We start from the raw sequence: 18,558 nt of genomic DNA, 5'->3' as shown, positions 1-18,558 counted from the left end.
CGGCAATTCCGTGAATTTGGCACGACATATCAAAGCACATAATTAAATGGACAGTGATTAGAGATGTGCAGCAGATTTTCTACATTTTTACAAATCTCTGGGACAGAAATTACAACATTTTTTGAAAAAGGTCCATATAGCTGGAAAGAAGACTCTCGTAGAAACAGTCTCACCAAGCCTTCTTTTCACAAACGCATCACACTCCAGTTATATTTTACTGGAACAAGCATCCAGCACAAACAGTCTAACCCACGCTCACACACATACAATGAATATCCGATGAAAATCACTGGCACAACATCACGAGGCTGATACCTGAGCTCTCTATATACACGCATAATTTTTCCCAAATTGAAGTAATCTGAATCGTCAAATCCTGCGTCTTTCAACTTCATTTAAAAACAGCTGAGAACAATGCACAAGATTCACAGCACATCACTTAATCGTGAAGAACTGTTCTCTCAAGGGCTTGACCAAATGTACCAGCATGTGTATCAATCCGGGACGGTGACTTGTTTGAGCCTTTTTACTCTCTGAAGCATCATGTGTGTGTGTGTGTGTGTGTGTGTTCACAACTACATAACTGGGTTCCTTGCATTAACACACAAGCGTCCAACTGGGTTTAAAAAAAAAGTCGGTTCCAAAAATAGGGACCCACTTTTTTTACTACTGTTTCTAGAAGGAAAGTGTCAAATGAAGATTCTCAGAAGTTTTCAAGGCTGGAACCTTTTTGTGCACTTTAGTCAACTTTGTGTGTATATTAGTTCACACACCAAAGCGTGTGAAAAAGTTTCTGAGTTTCCGAAACACACAGCCCAAGGACAGATAACTCTAGTTACTGACGAGTTGCATTTTCAAGATGGCGACGCCTCGTCGATCCAAGGTAAGCGGGAAACTTAATTTTATGATTGTTTCATTATTAGGGAACAGAAACTGTATGTTTTTGTCATTGTTCTTTTTAATTTATTGTGAATAAGTGTTTTTGTGTAGGCTATATTATCTTGGGATGAGGCAGTGACTGATCGAACGGCGGAGATAGTATTGATCTATTTTTCACGCAAGAAAAATGCCTGTACTTTCTTCTTTCATGCTATTTGTGCGTTTAGTGCTGAATTTATGAGTAGGTAACTTGAGGATGGTGATAATAATATGGCATTTCTTAGCTAAGCTTACAGAAAATACGATTTGAAAAGACCGGCTGTCAATCCGATCTCTAATAGACGCAGGCTGTTCTTCTAGTTTCCACCCGCCTTCATCTTTTTGAAGATTCTGTTAGTGTTTAACACAGCACTCGGGGCAACACATAATATTGATAAACATGCACAACAAAATTGAATATTGACAGCATGCGCATGCATGTGTATATCATTGCTGTAAGTGTAATTGTTTGCATTTTATTTGCAGATGATTTCTTCAGCAAGCCATTATGACGGGTAATTCAAAGGTGAGAAGGATCACGATTAATCAATGTCAGTGCATCCTGGCTGGTCCATGAGAGTGGGAAATCTGTGGGTTGATCTGTAACCAAATCAAACCAATAAATTTCATTTTTGTAGAGCTCCAGCCTGGCATTTAATATTATAAATGATGAGAAAGACTACATGGGTCATTGGGTGAACATTCCATTGTCAGAAATGTGTGATTGGGTTTGTTAATTGTTGGATGCTTAACGCCCAGTCCACAACTATAGGCGACCTCAGGGATGACTCATGATAGGGTTATTAAACGAGAAAATACAGGTGTATGGACATAGGGCGGCAGAAACAAAAACCCTCGCGGGGCCGGAGAATAAAGCGACCCCTGAAAACTAAAAGGGCTTAACCCCCTGTCCACCCTAACCGTTATGACTGCTTAAATGTTATGTCCCTCCGTTCGGTTGTTCATCTGGCTGTCTGTCCGTCTTACTGTCCGTGCACGCCGGAGAAAAATATAACTTTAAAGATGCACAGAGTTGAAGTCTAAATCAACAGTATTTTGATAATTATGTACACTTTATTAATATACTGGTAATGTTTATTTAGTAAAAAAACTTAATTTTGCACAAGATATCGCTGCGTACATATATGACCATTTTTACCTGCCGAAACAAATCACCTTACCTCTTGCTCTCACTGTTCTAGAACTGTGACGTCATTTCACATTTTCAGTACACTCTAGCTTAGTTACACACAGTCAATGTGAAGAAAGTCTCCTTTGACTGCCAAATTTTGCGATTCTGAATGTTGTTCAGTCAGCAGTTGTGAAAATAATAGTGAAATAAAGCAAGACCTGTTGCTGTTCTTCAACTTCAAGAATACCAGTATGAGTTGTATTGCAGTGATGCAAGCAAGGAATTAGTAAACAACCAACTGTATTTAGTGGAGTCTCATCAGGCTTTGGTGTGATCATGAAAACCGAATTCATACTACAGTAGAACCCCCTATTTACGACTTTGGAAAAACCTTGAAAATTAGGTCATAAAAAAAAAGGGGGGGGGGGGGGGGGAGTCTTAAAATGGTTGTTTGAGTTTTTGGCCCGGGCGGTCATGAATTTGGTTGCAGTGTACAATGTATGTACTGTTATGTACTGTCAATGTACACACACAAACACACAGTTGCAGTTTACAGTCCTATCTACACACACACACACCCAAACACATTACAGCAGAACAACTTTAACTCAAGTTTCAAAGAAAATTTACTCATGGCGTAATGCTCGCTCCCCGCCGAGTGAAGCACATTTGACATTGTGGCGCAACCAGTAAAATCCGAATGTCCTGCTCGATAGAAAGCATAACGACTTTTCTCCCGAATCATGTTTCTGCTCACAGGAATGTTTCTTCGCCGTGCATCGCTAAACTTGTCTCATACATGATCGTTGAGGTCTTCGTACAGGCACCTTTCTTTGCGTACTTTCGCTTCGCTATCCTTCTCCCCATCTTGATAACACCGAGTCTTTATTCTTGACGATACACAGGATTTGCGTCTTCCCGACTCCTAAGTAAGTCGCCACGGATTGCCATTTCGCTCGATTAGCGATTACTTTATTACCTCTCTACTCAAGAGTTGGCGCTTTTCTCTTTATTTCGCGAATTCAGCTTAGACACGTTTTGATAACATAATCATAGATTCTGTACCATCTGTGGCATAGGCCTATCACTCACAGTCACATTTATATTTGAAAAAAATTCACCTACTGCCCGTTGAATCATGAATGCACTGTTACGAGAATTAATAAACACTTAAAGCAGATGCCATCAGAATCTGAATGTCTAAACTCTAAAAGAAACATTTACAACAGGGCATGGTTTTCTAGTTTGCTTACTTTTTTTTTATAAAGACTTACAAAGTGCTCGCGATTGTCTCTTTTGGTACACTCTAAGTCATTACGGTAGCCCACCAAGTACTGTTATGATGTCAAGTCTTATGTCAAGCACCAAGTCCAAAATTTCCAGGTGTGCTCATTCACTTTTGATAAATAAAAATAATACAAATTGGCGATGCTCATTTTTGTGAAATTATTTTCAGATTGATATAAAAGCAACTTCATTCTACCTCTGTTAATTTTCCCTTCGTACTACTTCAGTGCATCTTTAGTTTAAAGTGAGGCCACCTCCAAAACCATGTTCATACCTCAACCATGATGTTGGATCTAGGCTGTTTGCATTCTTCAATTTCTTGTCAGCTGAATTTTCCTCTCAGCATTAATATTGACAGTTCTGGCTCTCCACTACTTGAACCTTTTGTTTTTCAACAGGGTGTCACATGGTGCCAAAGAGACCCATGAAACCAGGGTATCCAAAGCGTCGGCAGAGAGGCAAAAGAGGAGGGAAAAGAGGACGTTCGAGTCTTCATACTCATCACTACCTTCTAGGTTAGCCTCATTTTCATTGTCTTTTGCACATGGGATCAGCTCCATGATTAGCTAGGTCTACGTTTCCCAGGTGTATGTTCCTTCAGGTCTCTATTCCTCGAGTCCTTTATTTCCCCCCATTCCCTCTGGTCTCAGTTCCCCAGGTGTATGTTCCCTCCAGGGCCAGGGAACAAAGCCCTGCGGGACATTAACCAGGGGAAACACGGACCTGCTCCCATTGTGTCCTTGGGCTGAAGGCTCACGCTCCTATTTGTGACCAAGTGTAACCATGCTAGCCTTTCACACTTGTAAAAAACTTGGTCTGCATCGTTTTAAGATAAAGCAAGGACTTGGTTTAGATTTTGTTCTGACATGTTAGATAGTGCCTATATTGTTTTGTTTCCATCTGACTATGACTGCCTAAATGTCATCCGTTCATCTGTCCCTCCATCCGGTTGTCCATCGGGCTGTCTGTCCATCTAACTGTCCGTCCGTCTGGCTACATGTCTGGGCACGATGGGGTTGTCTGTCCCTCCATCAGGTTGTCCGTCTGGCTGTCCGTGCACGCCGGGGAAAAATACAACTTTAACGTGAGGTCACCTCCAAAACTAAATATTTCATACCTCAACAGACTGTCCATGATGTTGGAATGACTTGGATCTAGTCTGTTTGCATTCTTGTCAGCTGAATTTTCCTCTCAGCATTAGTATTGACAGTTCTATATCTCCACTACTTGAACCTTTTGTTTTTTAACAGGTTGTCACATAGTGCCAGAGAGGACAATGAAACCAGGGTACTCAAAGCGTCAGCAGAGAGGCATGAGAGCCCAGGACAAAAGAGGCCGTATGAGTTTTCATCCGATTCTTCATACTCACCACCACAATCTAGGTTAGTCTTATCTTCATTGTCTTTTCTGTCCGGGATCACTTACACGATAACCCATGTCCATGTTCCCCAGGTCCATGTTCCTTCAGGTCTATGTTTGCCCAGGTCTGTGCACAGGCGGAAGGTATCGTTCACTGGACCACTACTTTCATAGAAAGACTACAAGGTATGTCACTCAGCTTCAAGTCGTCTGTGTTCTTGGAGTCGCTTCCTGCGGACAATTTTTGTGTTCAAGGCGGTTTGCCTCTTCCAACAGTCTGTGTAAGGTCAAATAAATACAGTTGAATGATTGTTTTAACTACATCATACATGTATCTTTAATTTTCAGCTGCCGTCTGCTGCAAGTTGTTTTTAACCATCATTTTGACGAATGTTCGTTTGCGAACCGCTACCTGTAGTTGGGAAGAAATCATGCATCCCGCACCGAATATGCATACGGGTGCTCATTGGTCTAAAACATATGTAAATATTGCAGCGAAGGGAAGCTACCCACGGGAGTTTCACTTTAGGTTTTTGTTAGGTTTTTGGTGAAGAACCGTTTGCCAAATCAAAAATAATCATTGAATATCCGGTTATTAACCAATGAGCGCATCGCACTACCAACTCCTCGGACCTACAACTGTTCAGCTTTCCCACGGGATCTAAGTGATATGCCGGCGACAGACGCGTTTGGTCGCACAAAATACGGTGCAGCGGACAGGCAGCTAAACATAAAAGGTACAGATAGTTAGAACATTCATTTATCCTGGCATTTGTAAAGTTACAAAGAATCTCGACATTGGCAATTATTATTTGCATAATTTGTTTTGAAGTTAGTGGAGCAAGACTCGAAGCTGAGTGTCATACCTTGTAGTCTTTCTATGAAAGTAGTGGTCCAGTGAACGATACCTTCCGCCTGTGGTCTGTGTTCCCTTGGGTCTATGTTCCTTCAGGTATATATGTTTGCCCAGGTCTATGTTTCATAAGCCAGAAACACAGTCGATCAACTGCAGTTGTCCGAGAGAACCACAGTAATCCGACATTATCGGGTTTCACAAACAAAATTTCAGTCGGCCGACTGCGGGTCATCTCACCTGAAGTCGGCCAAACACGGTGATGCTCTCCCCCCAACACTGTGTTCGGCTTACTGCGGTAAACCGAAAATAAATGTAATTATCCGCACAGTCAATGACACAATGACAATGCTCACACTTTGATTATGTTTTCTCTGGCCGATATGAATGCGTGATGTGATGTGTAAAACAATTCCATCTCAAACGGCATAAATAAATCCCTGCGCCTTGAATATGTGCGCAATATAAATTGTATAAAATAAAAATTTAAAATTTTTTAAAAATAAATCCCTGCGCTTAGAACTGTACCCACGGAATACGCGCGACATAAGCCTCATATTGATTGACTTTTTTGGATTGTGAGCCAAACCTTGTGATTGTTCTTCGAAATGTATCTATCATGACGCAGTAATCCAGGAGACAAGTCAGGGTTATGTCTTGAAGACGTCACATTATGGCGTAAGAGGGTTAGACGTCACGCGAAGGAATTACTGAAAGTCTCGATCATTGTTATTTTGAGCGGGCCGAGACTAGTTTTTTCTTCCATCGCCATTTCCACGTGCAAATGAGCAAACGGAAGTGGTAATGTTGCTAAATTTAGCCCTCGACTTGGCCATTCGGATTACGGTTGTCCGCGGGTGATGGTGATTCGCTCATGAAACGCGCTTTTCGGTGACCCGGCGATCAACCACAGTCGATCGACTGGGCCCCAGGGGCCAGTTTCATAAGATAGCAGTGAACCGACTGACAGTCGATCGACTGTGGTTGATCGCCGAGGTCACCGAAAAGCGCGTTTCATAAGAATGAAAACTATTGCACGGAATCAAGTAATTTTTGTTGTCACAAGTTTTCCCCAAACTGGTCTTTGATGTAATGAAAAAGGCAAAGTAGTGACTTCATTAGTTTGCCCAGGTTCCAAAATATAATGAGTCCCCCTCGTATTGCTTTGTTTCTAGCTGACTATGACTGCCTAAATGTCATCCGTTCATCTGTCCCTCCATCAGGTTGTCCGTCTGGCTGTCCGTGCACGCCGGGGAAAAATACAACTTTAACGTGAGGTCACCTCCAAAACTATAATTTATTTCATACCTCAACAGACTGTCCATGATGTTGGAATGACTTGGATCTAGTCTGTTTGCATTCTTGTCAGCAGAATTTTCCTCAACATTAATATTGACAGTTCTATATCTCCACTACTTGAACCTTTTCTTTCAACAGGTTGTCACATAGTGCCAGAGAGGACCATCAAACCAGGGTACCCAAAGCGTCAGCAGAGAGGCGTGAGAGCCGAGGACGAAAGGAGAAAAAAGAGGCCGTTCGAGTCTTCATCCGATTCTTCATACTCACCACCACCATCTAGGTTAGTCTTATCTTCATTGTCTTTTCTGTCCGGGATCACTTACACGATTACCCATGTCCATGTTCCCCAGGTCCATGTTCCCCCAGGTCTATGTTCCTTCAAGTCTATGTTCTCTTAGGTCTATGTTCCTTCAGGTATATGTTTGCCCAGGTCTCTGTTCCCTGAGGTTTATATTTTCCACCATGATTATGTTTTCTCTGGTCTCAGTTCCCTAGTTCTAAATTCCCTGGGTGTATGTTCCCTCCAGGCCCAGGAAACAAAGCCCTGCACAACATTAACCAGGGGAAACAGACCTGCTCCCATAGTGACCTTGGGCTGAAAGCTCACGCTCTTGTTTGTGACCAAGAGTAAACCATGCTTGCCTTTCACACTTGGAGAAAACTGGGTCTGTATCATTTTAAGATAAAGCAAGGACTTGGTTTAGATTTTGTTCTGACATGTTAGATAGTGCCTATATTGCTTTGTTTCCATCTGACTATGACTGCCTACATGTTATCCCTTCATCTGTCCCTCAATTTGATTGTCCGTCTGGCTGTCTGTCCATCTGACTGTCCATCTGACCGTCCGTCTGGCTGGTTGTCCGTCTGCTGTCTGTCTATATGACTGGCTGTCTGTCCATTTGTCTGTCTATCTGACGGGTTGTCTGTCCATCTGACTGTCCGTCCGTCTGGCTGTCCCTGCACACCGGGGAAACCTAAAACTTTAATGTGCGGTCACCTCCAAAACCATGTTTCATACTTTAACCAGGCTGTCCATGATGTTGGAATGACTTGGATCTAGTCTGTTTGCATTCTTGTCAGCTGAATTTTCCTCTCAGCATTAATATTGACAGTTCTGGCTCTCCACTACTTGAACCTTTTGTTTTTCAACAGGGTGTCACACAGTGCCAGAGAGGACCATGAAACCAGGATAGCCCAAGGGTCAGCAGAGAGGCATGAAAGCCGAGGTCGAAAGAGGAAGAGAGTAAAGAGGCCGTTCGAGTCTTCACCGATTCTTCATACTCACCACCGCCATCTAGGTTAGCCTTATCTTCATTGTCTGTTTGTGTCTGGATTCAGCTTCATCATTACCCAGGTCTGTGTTTCCCCAGGTCTATGTTTCTCCAGGTCCGTTTCTAAGGTCTGTGTTCCCCCAGGTCTGTGTTCCCCCAGGTCTGTGTTTCCCCAGGTCTGTGTTCCCCCAGGTCTGTGTTCTCCCAGGTCTGTTCCTCAGGTCTGTGTTCCCAGACCTGCCTACCCTTACGATTTGGGCGTAACTTACTACGAATGTTAACCCAAACTACGCCACCATGCTTTCCAGAATGGAAGTACGATTTTTAAGAATCCAAAAGTATGATTTTTTGCATCTTATCTCGAAGTAAATCCGATCAGTATAGTTGCTTTCGCAGAGCTTGAGTTTGCGCCTGCGCGAGATCATTTAGGCAATATCCGGTCATTTCCGGTCTGTTCAGCCACAAACAAGATAGACGCTGCCGTTCGCATTACAATGAATTAGCGACGCGTGGAAAATCTGAGTCCCCACGAGACAGACGAATCTGACGAGGAAGCTTGTCACAGTGGTGGTAAAAGGATTGCTGTGAGAAAGAAGACAGCCATTCAACAGAAATACAAAGGCAGCTAAATGAAATCGTGGCCATGCCTAGGACCTTAATCAAAAGGACCAAAGCACGTCTTGTGTTCCCTTTGCCACAGTGACTTTTCGTGTGCACACATTGGAAAATATGACTGTGCATAGCACATCGGGACAGATTATCACAAGGATGCAGTACAGAGAGCTCATAGAAACAAAAAGACGTTCAAATTACCTGTTTCTTTATCAGGAAGTTGAGTGATACAGTAACAAAACTGGAGGGAGAAATTATCCGAGCAGAAGACTTAGTGTCAATGTGCAAAATGATTGCCGAATGGAACCTGATTACACTTTCTTCCAACAGATTACTCTTTTTGGCTTGACTCATTACACCTTGTAATTTTGGGGGTAGGCAGGTCTGTGTTCCCCCAGGTCTGTTCCTCAGGTCTGTGTTTCCTCAGGTCTGTGTTCCCCCAAGTCTGTGTTTCCCCAAGTCTGTGTTTCCCCAGGCCTGTTCCTCAAGTCTGTGTTCCCCCAGGTCTGTTCCTCTGGTCTGTGTTTCCCCAGGTCTGTTCCCCCAGGTCTGTGTTCCTCGGGTCTGTTCCCCCAGGTCTGTGTTTCCCCAGGTCTGTGTTTCCTCAGGTCTGTGTTCCCCCAAGTCTGTGTTCCCCCAGGTCTGTTCCTCAGGTCTGTGTTCTCCCAAGTCTGTGTTCCCCCAGGTTTGTTCCTCAGGTCTGTGTTCCCCCAAGTCTGTGTTTCCCCAGGTCTGTTCCCCCAGGTCTGTTTCCCTATGTCTGTGTTCCCCAAGGTCTGTTTCTCAGGTCTGTGTCCCCCCAGGTCTGTGTTTCCCCAGGTCTGTCTTCTTGTCGTTCGCCAATGCTAAACGTGGAGTCCAGCTCTGGTAATGAAGCTGGTGGTCTTATGAAGAGCCTCCACAGGTCCATGCAGCTTCTCATGAAGGGGCACCGGCCTGGTCCAGATCTCTCTCCTCAGGGGCTGGAGATTCCTGCAGTCCTGCAGGATGTGGGCTGCATCCTGCTCTGCGTCTCCACAGGGACACATGGGGGAGGGCACGGCTCGCAGTTTTTTGTGCAGGTGTTGTTGCATTCTGTTGTGCCCTGTTCTCAGGCGAAAAATGACTACCTGTTCAGGTCTTGACAGTTGGTGGTTGCTGTCGTGCGTTGGGGGGGGGGGGGGGGGGGGGGGGTTTAAGCAGAGACTTTATGACGGTTTTCATCTCTGTGGAGCTCACTGGGTTTTCTTCTTGTTCGTCCTCCGCACCCAGTTTGGCCATTTTATCCGCTTGTTCGTTCCCTTCTATCCCGCAGTGTTAGGGGACCCACTGCAATATCAATCAATCAATCAATATGAAGCTTATATAGCGCGTATTCCGTGGGTACAGTTCTAAGCGCTTGTCGAATACAGTCTTCAGACAAGTGATGTTATGAAGTGTCGTTGTAAGCTGAGGCAGTTTGTTGTTGTTGACTGCTTGCAGCACAGACAAGGCATCAGTCAGGAAGACAACTTGGGTGTCGAGATTGACCTTGCTGCTGATGGTATTGGCTGCGTGGATAAGCGCTTCTACCTCTGCTCTGTAGTTGGTGCAATGGAGGCCAGTTGGTATAGCCTCTGCTTGCCACTCTCCGCTGGGGTGTTGGATGTAGACACCAGCTCCTCCTCTCTTGACGGCATCTGTGGCGGACCCATCTGTAAAGACCCGCATCCATGCTTCTTGGGGGTATCTTTCGTCGAGCATGGCAAGTGTCACCTGGCTTTCTTCTGCACATCGCTCTGTTCATCTTTTGTTGTGAGATGAGGAACTGTGGTCTGGATGGACACGTTTTCAAGGTTGTTTTTCCAGGGTGGTTCTTCAAGGGAGAAGTGTGATGGGTGAACCAGTTCAGGCATCTTTGCTTGGTGTTCTCTCTTCAGGGCCCGTGTCTCAGTTGCAAAGCTTGATCTCTTTAGCCTGCCAGAAGAGAGCTGCTTTATCCTTGCATTCATTTGGTGGTCTGGAATGCACTGGTACTTGATGTCTTGTACCATCGCTTTGCATTCTCTTCTCTTGCTGAGTGGAGGTATGCCGGTCACCTGTTGCATCTTGTCTATTGGGGTTGTCTTCATAGCGCCTGTGATGATTCTCATCGCTTGATTTTGGACTATCTCTAGGGTTTGAAGGTGCGTCTTGGCTGCTGTCATCCAAGAGCTAGATCCGTACTCAAGGTGAGGTCGTACGGTCCCCTGGTACACTGTCTTGAGGATCTTTTCGTTTGCGCCCCATTGTGATCCTGCCAGTTTCCTCATGATGTTCAGTTTTCTTCTGGCTTTTGCTTCCGCATTCATGATGTGATGTTGCCATGTCATGCGTTTGTCATATGTGACTCCGAGGTAAGTTTGCTGGTCTTCAAACTTCAGTGGCGTGTCACCCAACGTCAGTCTTCCAGGTTGTACTTTGGCGGAGAGTGTGAAGAGAGTAGCTGTTGTCTTGTCTCTGTTGATGGTTACACACCAGTTGTCTGTCCAAGCTGCAACTTTCTCGAGGGCAAGTTGCATCCTGTAGGTCGCAGTTGTTGCATGCTCCTCAGTGCACCAGAGAACAAGGTCATCAGCATACAGTGCTGCATGGACTCTACTGGGCAACTCGGGCATTCAACAGAAATACAAAGGCAGCTAGCTAAATGAAATCGTGGCCATGCCTAGGACCTTAATCAAAAGGACCAAAGCACGTCTTGTGTTCCCTTTGCCACTGTGACTTTTCGTGTGCACACATTGGAAAATATGACTGTGCATAGCCAGGGCCTAGCATTGTAAGCTGTTCGGCTTACTTTACGCCGAAATAACATCTCCAGTACGCGGAACTCGATTTGGTGTACTCCGAAATGCAAAAACCTGTTATTCCCAAACGGTAAACCCAAACAGTCCCAGCTTTCGTTTTGTGCGCTGTTCGGTTCAATTCTCAATCGGTTTGACAGTTTGCTTGAGCACGCACTTCCTGTGGCATCGCGCGACCATGCTTTGTGCCGGTGTTTTGTGGCTCTAGACTTGAAATAATGTCTCGAAGCGACATTGTTGAACGTGGTCAGCCATTCAGTGACAAAGAATCTAGGTATTCCTGGAAGTGGGAATGGCACTTTCAGGCCAAATAACACAAGATTGTCAGTTTTCTTGTTTTCTGTCTGTGTTTTGCTTGTTGGTGAAGGCATAATTTAGTTGCTCAATCTTCTTGGGGGGGGGGGGGGGGGGTCATTTTAGGTAAAAAAATCTCAATTTATTTTTCAAATTTTCTATGAGTTTTTTTCTATTTCACCACTATATATATTTATATTTCTTCTTTTTTTTCCCCCACCAGGGGCCAGACCCCCGCCTTTGTAAGCTGAACTCACTTTTTCCAATGCTAGGCCCTGATAGCACATCGGGACAAATGATCACAAGGATGCAGTACAGAGAGCTCATAGACGTTCAAATTACCTGTTTCTTTATCAGGAAGTTGAGTGATACAGTAACAAAACTGGAAGGAGAAATTATCCGAGCAGAAGACTTAGTGACAATGTGCGAAATGATTGCCGAATGGAACCTGAATACACTTTCTTCCAACAGATTACTCTTTTTGGCTTGACTCATTACACCTTGTAATTTTGGGGGTAGGCAGGTCTGTGTTCCCCCAGGTCTGTTCCTCAGGTCTGTGTTTCCCCAGGTCTGTTCCTCAGGTCTGTGTTCCCCCAAGTCTGTGTTTCCCCAGGTGTGTTCCTCAAGTCTGTGTTCCCCCAGGTCTGTTCCTCAGGTCTGTGTTCCCCCAGGTATGTGTTCCCGCAGGTCTGTGTTTCCCCAAGTCTGTGTTTCCCCAGGTCTGTGTTCTCCCAGGTCTGTTCCTCAGGTCTGTGTTCTCCCAAGTCTGTGTTCCCCCAGGTTTGTTCCTCAGGTCTGTGTTCCCCCAAGTCTGTGTTTCCCCAGGTCTGTTCCCCCAGGTCTGTTTCTCAGGTCTGTGTTCCCCAGGTCTGTTTCCCTATGTCTGTGTTCCACAAGATCTGTTTCTCAGGTCTGTGTTCCCCCAGGTCTGCTCCCCAAGGTATGTGTTCCCCCAGGTCTGTGATCCCCCAGGTCTGTGTTCCCCCAGTTATGTTTCTCAGGTCTGTGTTCCACCAGGTCTGTTCCTCAGGTCTGTGTTTCCCCAGGTCTGTTCCCCAGGTCTGTGTTCCCCCAAGTCTGTGTTCCCCCTGGTGTGTTCTTCAGGTCTGTGTTCCTCCAGGTCTGTTCCTCAGGTTAGTCATCCCCCAGATCTCTGTTCCCTGAGGTCTAATTTCCTCTGTGTCTCTATTTCCCAAGGTCTATATACTAATAAATAATGTTGTGTGTGTGTGTGTGTTTTTTTTTAATGATTAATGTGTCCATCACCTTCGCAATATACTCTCACTCTCTCTTTCTCTCTCTGTTTTTTCCCTCTATGTCACTCAAACTTTGCTTGCAACAACTGCATTTTTGAATATAATTCTTCCTGTCCAATTGTTGTGAGTAAGATTATGTTGTCTCACACTCTTACCCTAACCTTTGTGGGATGTTGTATTCTGCAGATTCAGGATGCCGATCATCTCTTTGCCAGCCAAAGCAAGTCCTTTCAAGTGACCATTCAAGTGACCATTCAAGTGACCATTCAAGTGTTCAGTTTCCTGCTCTACTCAAAGAGGCACTGTCAGGTGGGGGGGGGGGGGGGTGGGGGCGGAGATAAATGCAAAAAACATTGTTGTATTTTTTGCCAACAAGTCAATGTAAAAATGTCTACCCACCTTGAATGAGTTCACAAAGAAGAGCCAGAGGTAGCTCAGATTTTGGCAGTGAAAAAAGTAACTTGCTTCGCCGACAAGCTTACCTTGGATCCACGAGTCGTCGCCATCTTGAAACTGCAACTCGTCAGTAACTAGAGTTATCTGTCCTTGGGCTGTGTGTTTCGGCAAGTCGGAAACTTTTTCACACGCTTTGGTGTGTGAACTAATATACACACAAAATTGACGAAAGTGCACAAAAAGGTTCCAGCCTTGAAAACTTCTGAGAACCCTCATTTGACACTTTTCTGCTAGAAACAGTAGTAAACAAAGTGGGTCCCTATTTCATAAACCGACTTTTTTTTAAAACAGTTTTTTGAAAAGGTAATTGGAAAAATGAAAGACGATGACATTTTCAGATTCGCTTCTCTTAAAGGCTGCCCTTTACGTAGCGTTCATTAATTAATTCCTATTGTTTACATGTGCCAATAATGTTATAAAACTGTACCTAAAGGGATATAATAAAGATTGGCTGTAGCTTTCGAACACAGAAAAAATTATTGCAGTATTGCAAAGTGGTGTTGATAGTGTCGAATGTAAACGGAACAGTCTCAAAGTGAAAGTGGATGTTTTCCGGAAATTGCGAAGTTAACAAGAATACAGAAAAGCTCGCTTTCCTGCTTAGCACAATACACTACCGCGCTAATCTGGCGTGTCAATATCACTACGTTTTGCACGTGGAAGGTGAGCGATTACCCCCCGCGGGTTAGGGGGAAGAATTTACCCGATGCTCCCCATGTCGTAAGAGGCGACTAACGGATTTTGTTTCTCCTTTTACCCTTGTTAAGTGTTTCTTGTATAGAATATTATATAGTCAATTTTTGTACAGAATTTAGTCAAGCAGTATGTAAGAAATGTTAAGTCCTTTGTACTGGAAACTTGAATTCTCCCAGTTAGGTAATATATTGTACTACGTTGCAAGCCCTTGGAGCAAATTTTTTATTAGTGCTTTTGTGAACAAGAAACAATTGACAAGTGGCTCTATCCCATCTTCCCCCTTTCCCCGTCGCGAAATAACCCTTCGTGGTTGAAAACGACGTTAAACACCAAATTAAGAAAGAAAGGTGAGCGATTTCCTTCACGCGGGGATTGACGAAGCTGTACTGTCTGTGTTGACAGTCTAAAAATAGCCTAAGTCCTGGAGAACTGTTGCTAAACATAGCAATAAACTTTATAAAGAATTAATTATTTCTCGTAATTGGTAAGGACTTCAAACCTAAAACTTTGCAGGAAGCTTAATTTATACATCCCCGCAACGATGGGAAAAGCCCTGGAAGTAATTAAAATTATTAAATAGGACTATGTCAGCCTTTAAAGTATGGGGAAAGACTGTTCTCAAGAAGACACATTGATAAGTTGCAGACTCCCCGAACTTGGAAGACTTTCTAAGATATTGAGGGATACGTCTGGAATGATAATTAGTACTATCAACCAGGCTATAGCATGGTTACACTTGGTCACAAACAGGAGTGTACTCCGAATGATATGGTTTTTGGAGACACTGGAAGATATTCAATGTTTTTAAATTGCTATATGTGTGTGTTACAATATTGGTTGAAAATAACAATAATGAATGAAAACAGGATACCAAGAAAAGCGTATAATATGCTCTTGAAGTTGGATGAAAAGGATTAAACAAATTGGGCCACCAATGTTCACCTGGGTTTGTATAGATTTGGATTTGTATGGGAAAACCCAGGAGTTCAGTCAATCCCTGTATTTGTTCAAACATGTATGCAATGGTTAATTGATTGCAATGTCAAAATTGGTCCAGCCGCAAGACCCTTGCAAGTTTTCGAATGGGATTAGCAGTTACAGAGCCAAATAAGCACAGCCATGATAAAACTAAATTAACTACGGCATTTTTCTGTCCTTTTTGTAAAACATGTATTGAAAGTGATGTGCATTTTGTATTTGTATGCCTAGCGTATGAAGATTTGCGTGCAGAGTTGATTGCAGCAAAATAATACAGGATACCATGTATGTTTCGATTGTCAACACAATTGTACAGTCACAGAACCCTGCGCAGCTGCACATGTTAGAAAACTGGCCATTTTTTATTTGAAAGCCAAAAACACAAAAAGAAGTTGTATTTGGTTAAGTTGATGGTATTGTAATACGTTTTGTCCAGGAAAACTATGTCAGTTTATTACATGACAACATTTGTTTTATTGATCACACGTTCATATTTTTTGCAAGAGCGTATATATAGTTATCGTATGTTAAAAAGGTATGTGAATATGCGGATGATTGGGGAACAAATGCAGCGGACATGCATGTGAAATTCATGAAGAAGTGTCAGATATGCATGCACATGTGACTAACCCAGTACCCCCCGTGGGTTAGGGGGAGTCCCATATTGGTTGGGACTAGAAAGAATTTACCCGATGCTACCCTGCATGTCGTAAGAGGCGACTAACGGTTCTGTTTCTTCTCTTCTTTTGTCTTATTTCTGCCTTACCAGTCCTTTCACCTATATTTCCTTCCAAGAAAACTCTCCCTACTATTCCCTGCAGTTTTCCAATTCTTTTCTTGTTGTCTTATTTCTACCTGACTGGATCCATCACCTTTATTTCACTTACCAAAAGTCTTCTTTTCCACATCCTTATTTCTCTGCACCCCGCATGTCGTATGAGGCGACTAACGGATTCTGTTTCTCCTTTAACCCTTGTTGAGTGGTTCTTGTATAGAATATAGTCAATGTTTGTAAAGATTTTAGTCAAGCAGTATGTAAGAAATGTTTAGTCCTTTGTACTGGAAACTTGCATTCTCCCAGTAAGGTCATATATTGTACTACGTTGCAAGCTCCTGGAGCAATTTTTTTGATTAGTGCTTTTGTGAACAAGAAACACTTAACAAGTGGCTCTATCCCATCTCCCCCCTTTCCCCTATCCCATCTCCCCCTTTCCCTCGTCGCGATATAACCTTCGTGGTTGAAAACGACGTTAAACACCAAATAAATAAAGAAAGAAAGACTAACCCAGTATCAAGTATGCCTGTGTGCCGAATATTTTCATATGAATTTCTGTTTGTTAATGTTATGGTGTATCACCCTATTTATGGGCTGAGGAATAAGTATTCTTGAGTCCTGAATACCTGAGGCATGTACATATATACTTTTATGCAGTATATGCTTTTGTTTTCTTCCAAGACAAATTACCAGAAGGAATGTCACTAGTTTTCGTATACTGTTTGAATTCCATGGACCATTTTCACCAAAGGGATTACTGAATAATCTCATGTCTGTTGTAAATTTTGGCCCATGACTTGTGGAGATATTACAATTTGGTGAAAATTAGGCTCGTTTTATGTAAAATATGCTGATTATTTGTTATTTTAGTTTCATCATTTTTCATAAATGTGCTTGGTTAATGTTTCAAATTAAATTTGCTGTTGTAGTTCATTCGGTGTTTTGCTCACAAAAAGTGTTTTGTCAGTTAACATTGATTTAAATAAAATTGGCTGACTAAACTTGATCCATTTGTCTTGAGTGTTTGCATCCATGTCTATAATAGGAGCGTTACAGACTTCACAAATAATGCTACAAATTGCGGATTAGCCAATGGACGAATGAATGTTCTGTTGAATGTTGAATACTGTACAGAATGCATGACCTTTTTTCTTTTTTTTTTAATAGTGGTGAGGCCCTCTACCACCAAAACGAATGTTTAGTCCAAGGCCGAATGCATTAATATGCCTGTGGCTAAATGGCTTTTAGCCATTGGTTAGACATTTATTTGTAACCATAGGCTAAGAAATTCCATTTTCGGACATAGGCTCATTCCTGAACATCACAATTCGTATTTGGTGTGGCGGCAAATTTAATGTGTCCAGGCTTATTATGACTTTCCACAATTGACGATGAGTTACTGATATCGAAACGCACACACACACACAAGAAACAGGGGCGGATCACAGCATGGTTAAGGGGGGGGGGGGGGGGTTCAAATGTCTTTTAGGGAGAGTTCGACAACGCGAAACAGTTAATTGAGGACGCGAAGTGTTTAAACCATCTAGGGGGGTCTGGGGGCATGCCCCCCCCCCCCCCGGAATTCCTCTAATACACCTTCCAAAAAGTATATTTAGGAAGACAAATTTGGATCAAAACAAGGACAATTGACCAATCTGGTGTAACCTGAGACAGCAAATTGCCGACCTACTTTCTAAAACTGTCACTTAAAAGACAAAGGCCTGCTCCTATAGGGTCTGGGGGCATGCCCCCCCGGAACAGTTTTGATATAAATCAAGGAAAATGGAGCAATCTGGTGCAACCTGAGCCATCAGTTTTTCTTTGTTTTTAATTTAAAAAAAAAAATTTAAGCGGGGGGGGGGGGGGGGGGGGGGGGGGGTCCGGAAACCCCCCCTGGATCCGCCCCTGAGAGAACAAGGTGGAACTTCCAAATTTAGGCTCCAAACAGCAGAATCAGGTTTGGAACCCAGTTTGGTAGTTTGGTCGTCGGTGTGTATCTCAAGGAACCCACTAGTACAAAAAAGAAACCCACTTTTCCAAACTTTTCCAAAGTCAGCAACATCGAAGTTTGTTTAGATATTTTTCTTTTTTACTCATATTCGGATCATTTACAACTAAATGAAGCTGTATAGTGCTTTTTGAAGTGCTCACTAGTTTAGAACATGTGGAACCCAGTTGACATAATGTTAGCAATAAACCCAGTTGGGTGGCCTTGCATGTATGTGTGTGTGTGTGTGTGTGTGTGTGTGTGTGTGTGTGTGTGTGTGTGTGTGTGTGTGTGATTGTTACAAATACTCCATCAAGAAGTATTACAATCCACATGCTTCCAAAGTTGCTTTGCCTGGTCAGGATAACAGTACATGTACCTGTATGATATAAGGCACAGCGCTCGTTTGGGCTGACAAATGATTTCAACAGATAAACACTTCAGTAATAAAGCACCCCTAGCATATCTTATGGCTTTTTAAGTTTTTACCATGTTGCAGAGTTTTATTCTTGTTTCCAGGACTGAAGCCACTGGCCAACAAGGCGCACTTGCCCAATGTGTCAGCCCTGTATCTAGCCATGCATGCG

General features: G+C 43.2%; 1 long non-coding RNA gene across 2 annotated transcripts; it reads left to right on the top strand.

Moving 5' to 3' along the window:
• The first annotated feature begins 407 nt into the window (after positions 1-407).
• Positions 408-16,990, top strand: LOC138954333 (uncharacterized). 2 transcript variants are annotated; one of them, XR_011451796.1, is made up of 8 exons: positions 408-883; positions 1,405-1,444; positions 3,736-3,852; positions 4,588-4,719; positions 6,987-7,128; positions 7,376-7,513; positions 8,001-8,146; positions 13,266-16,990. It is a non-coding gene; the product is annotated as an uncharacterized lncRNA (long non-coding RNA). The 2 variants fall into 2 exon arrangements; XR_011451795.1 differs by lacking the exon at positions 7,376-7,513 and having other exon boundaries at positions 591-883.
• Positions 16,991-18,558: the final 1,568 nt, after the last annotated feature.

This window comes from Littorina saxatilis, unplaced genomic scaffold, assembly GCF_037325665.1.
Source record: "Littorina saxatilis isolate snail1 unplaced genomic scaffold, US_GU_Lsax_2.0 scaffold_1055, whole genome shotgun sequence".
In the NCBI taxonomy this organism is placed as follows: Eukaryota; Metazoa; Mollusca; class Gastropoda; order Littorinimorpha; family Littorinidae; genus Littorina; species Littorina saxatilis.
Note: the sequence above shows the minus strand (reverse complement) of the source record. Positions and strands in the feature narration are given on the sequence as shown.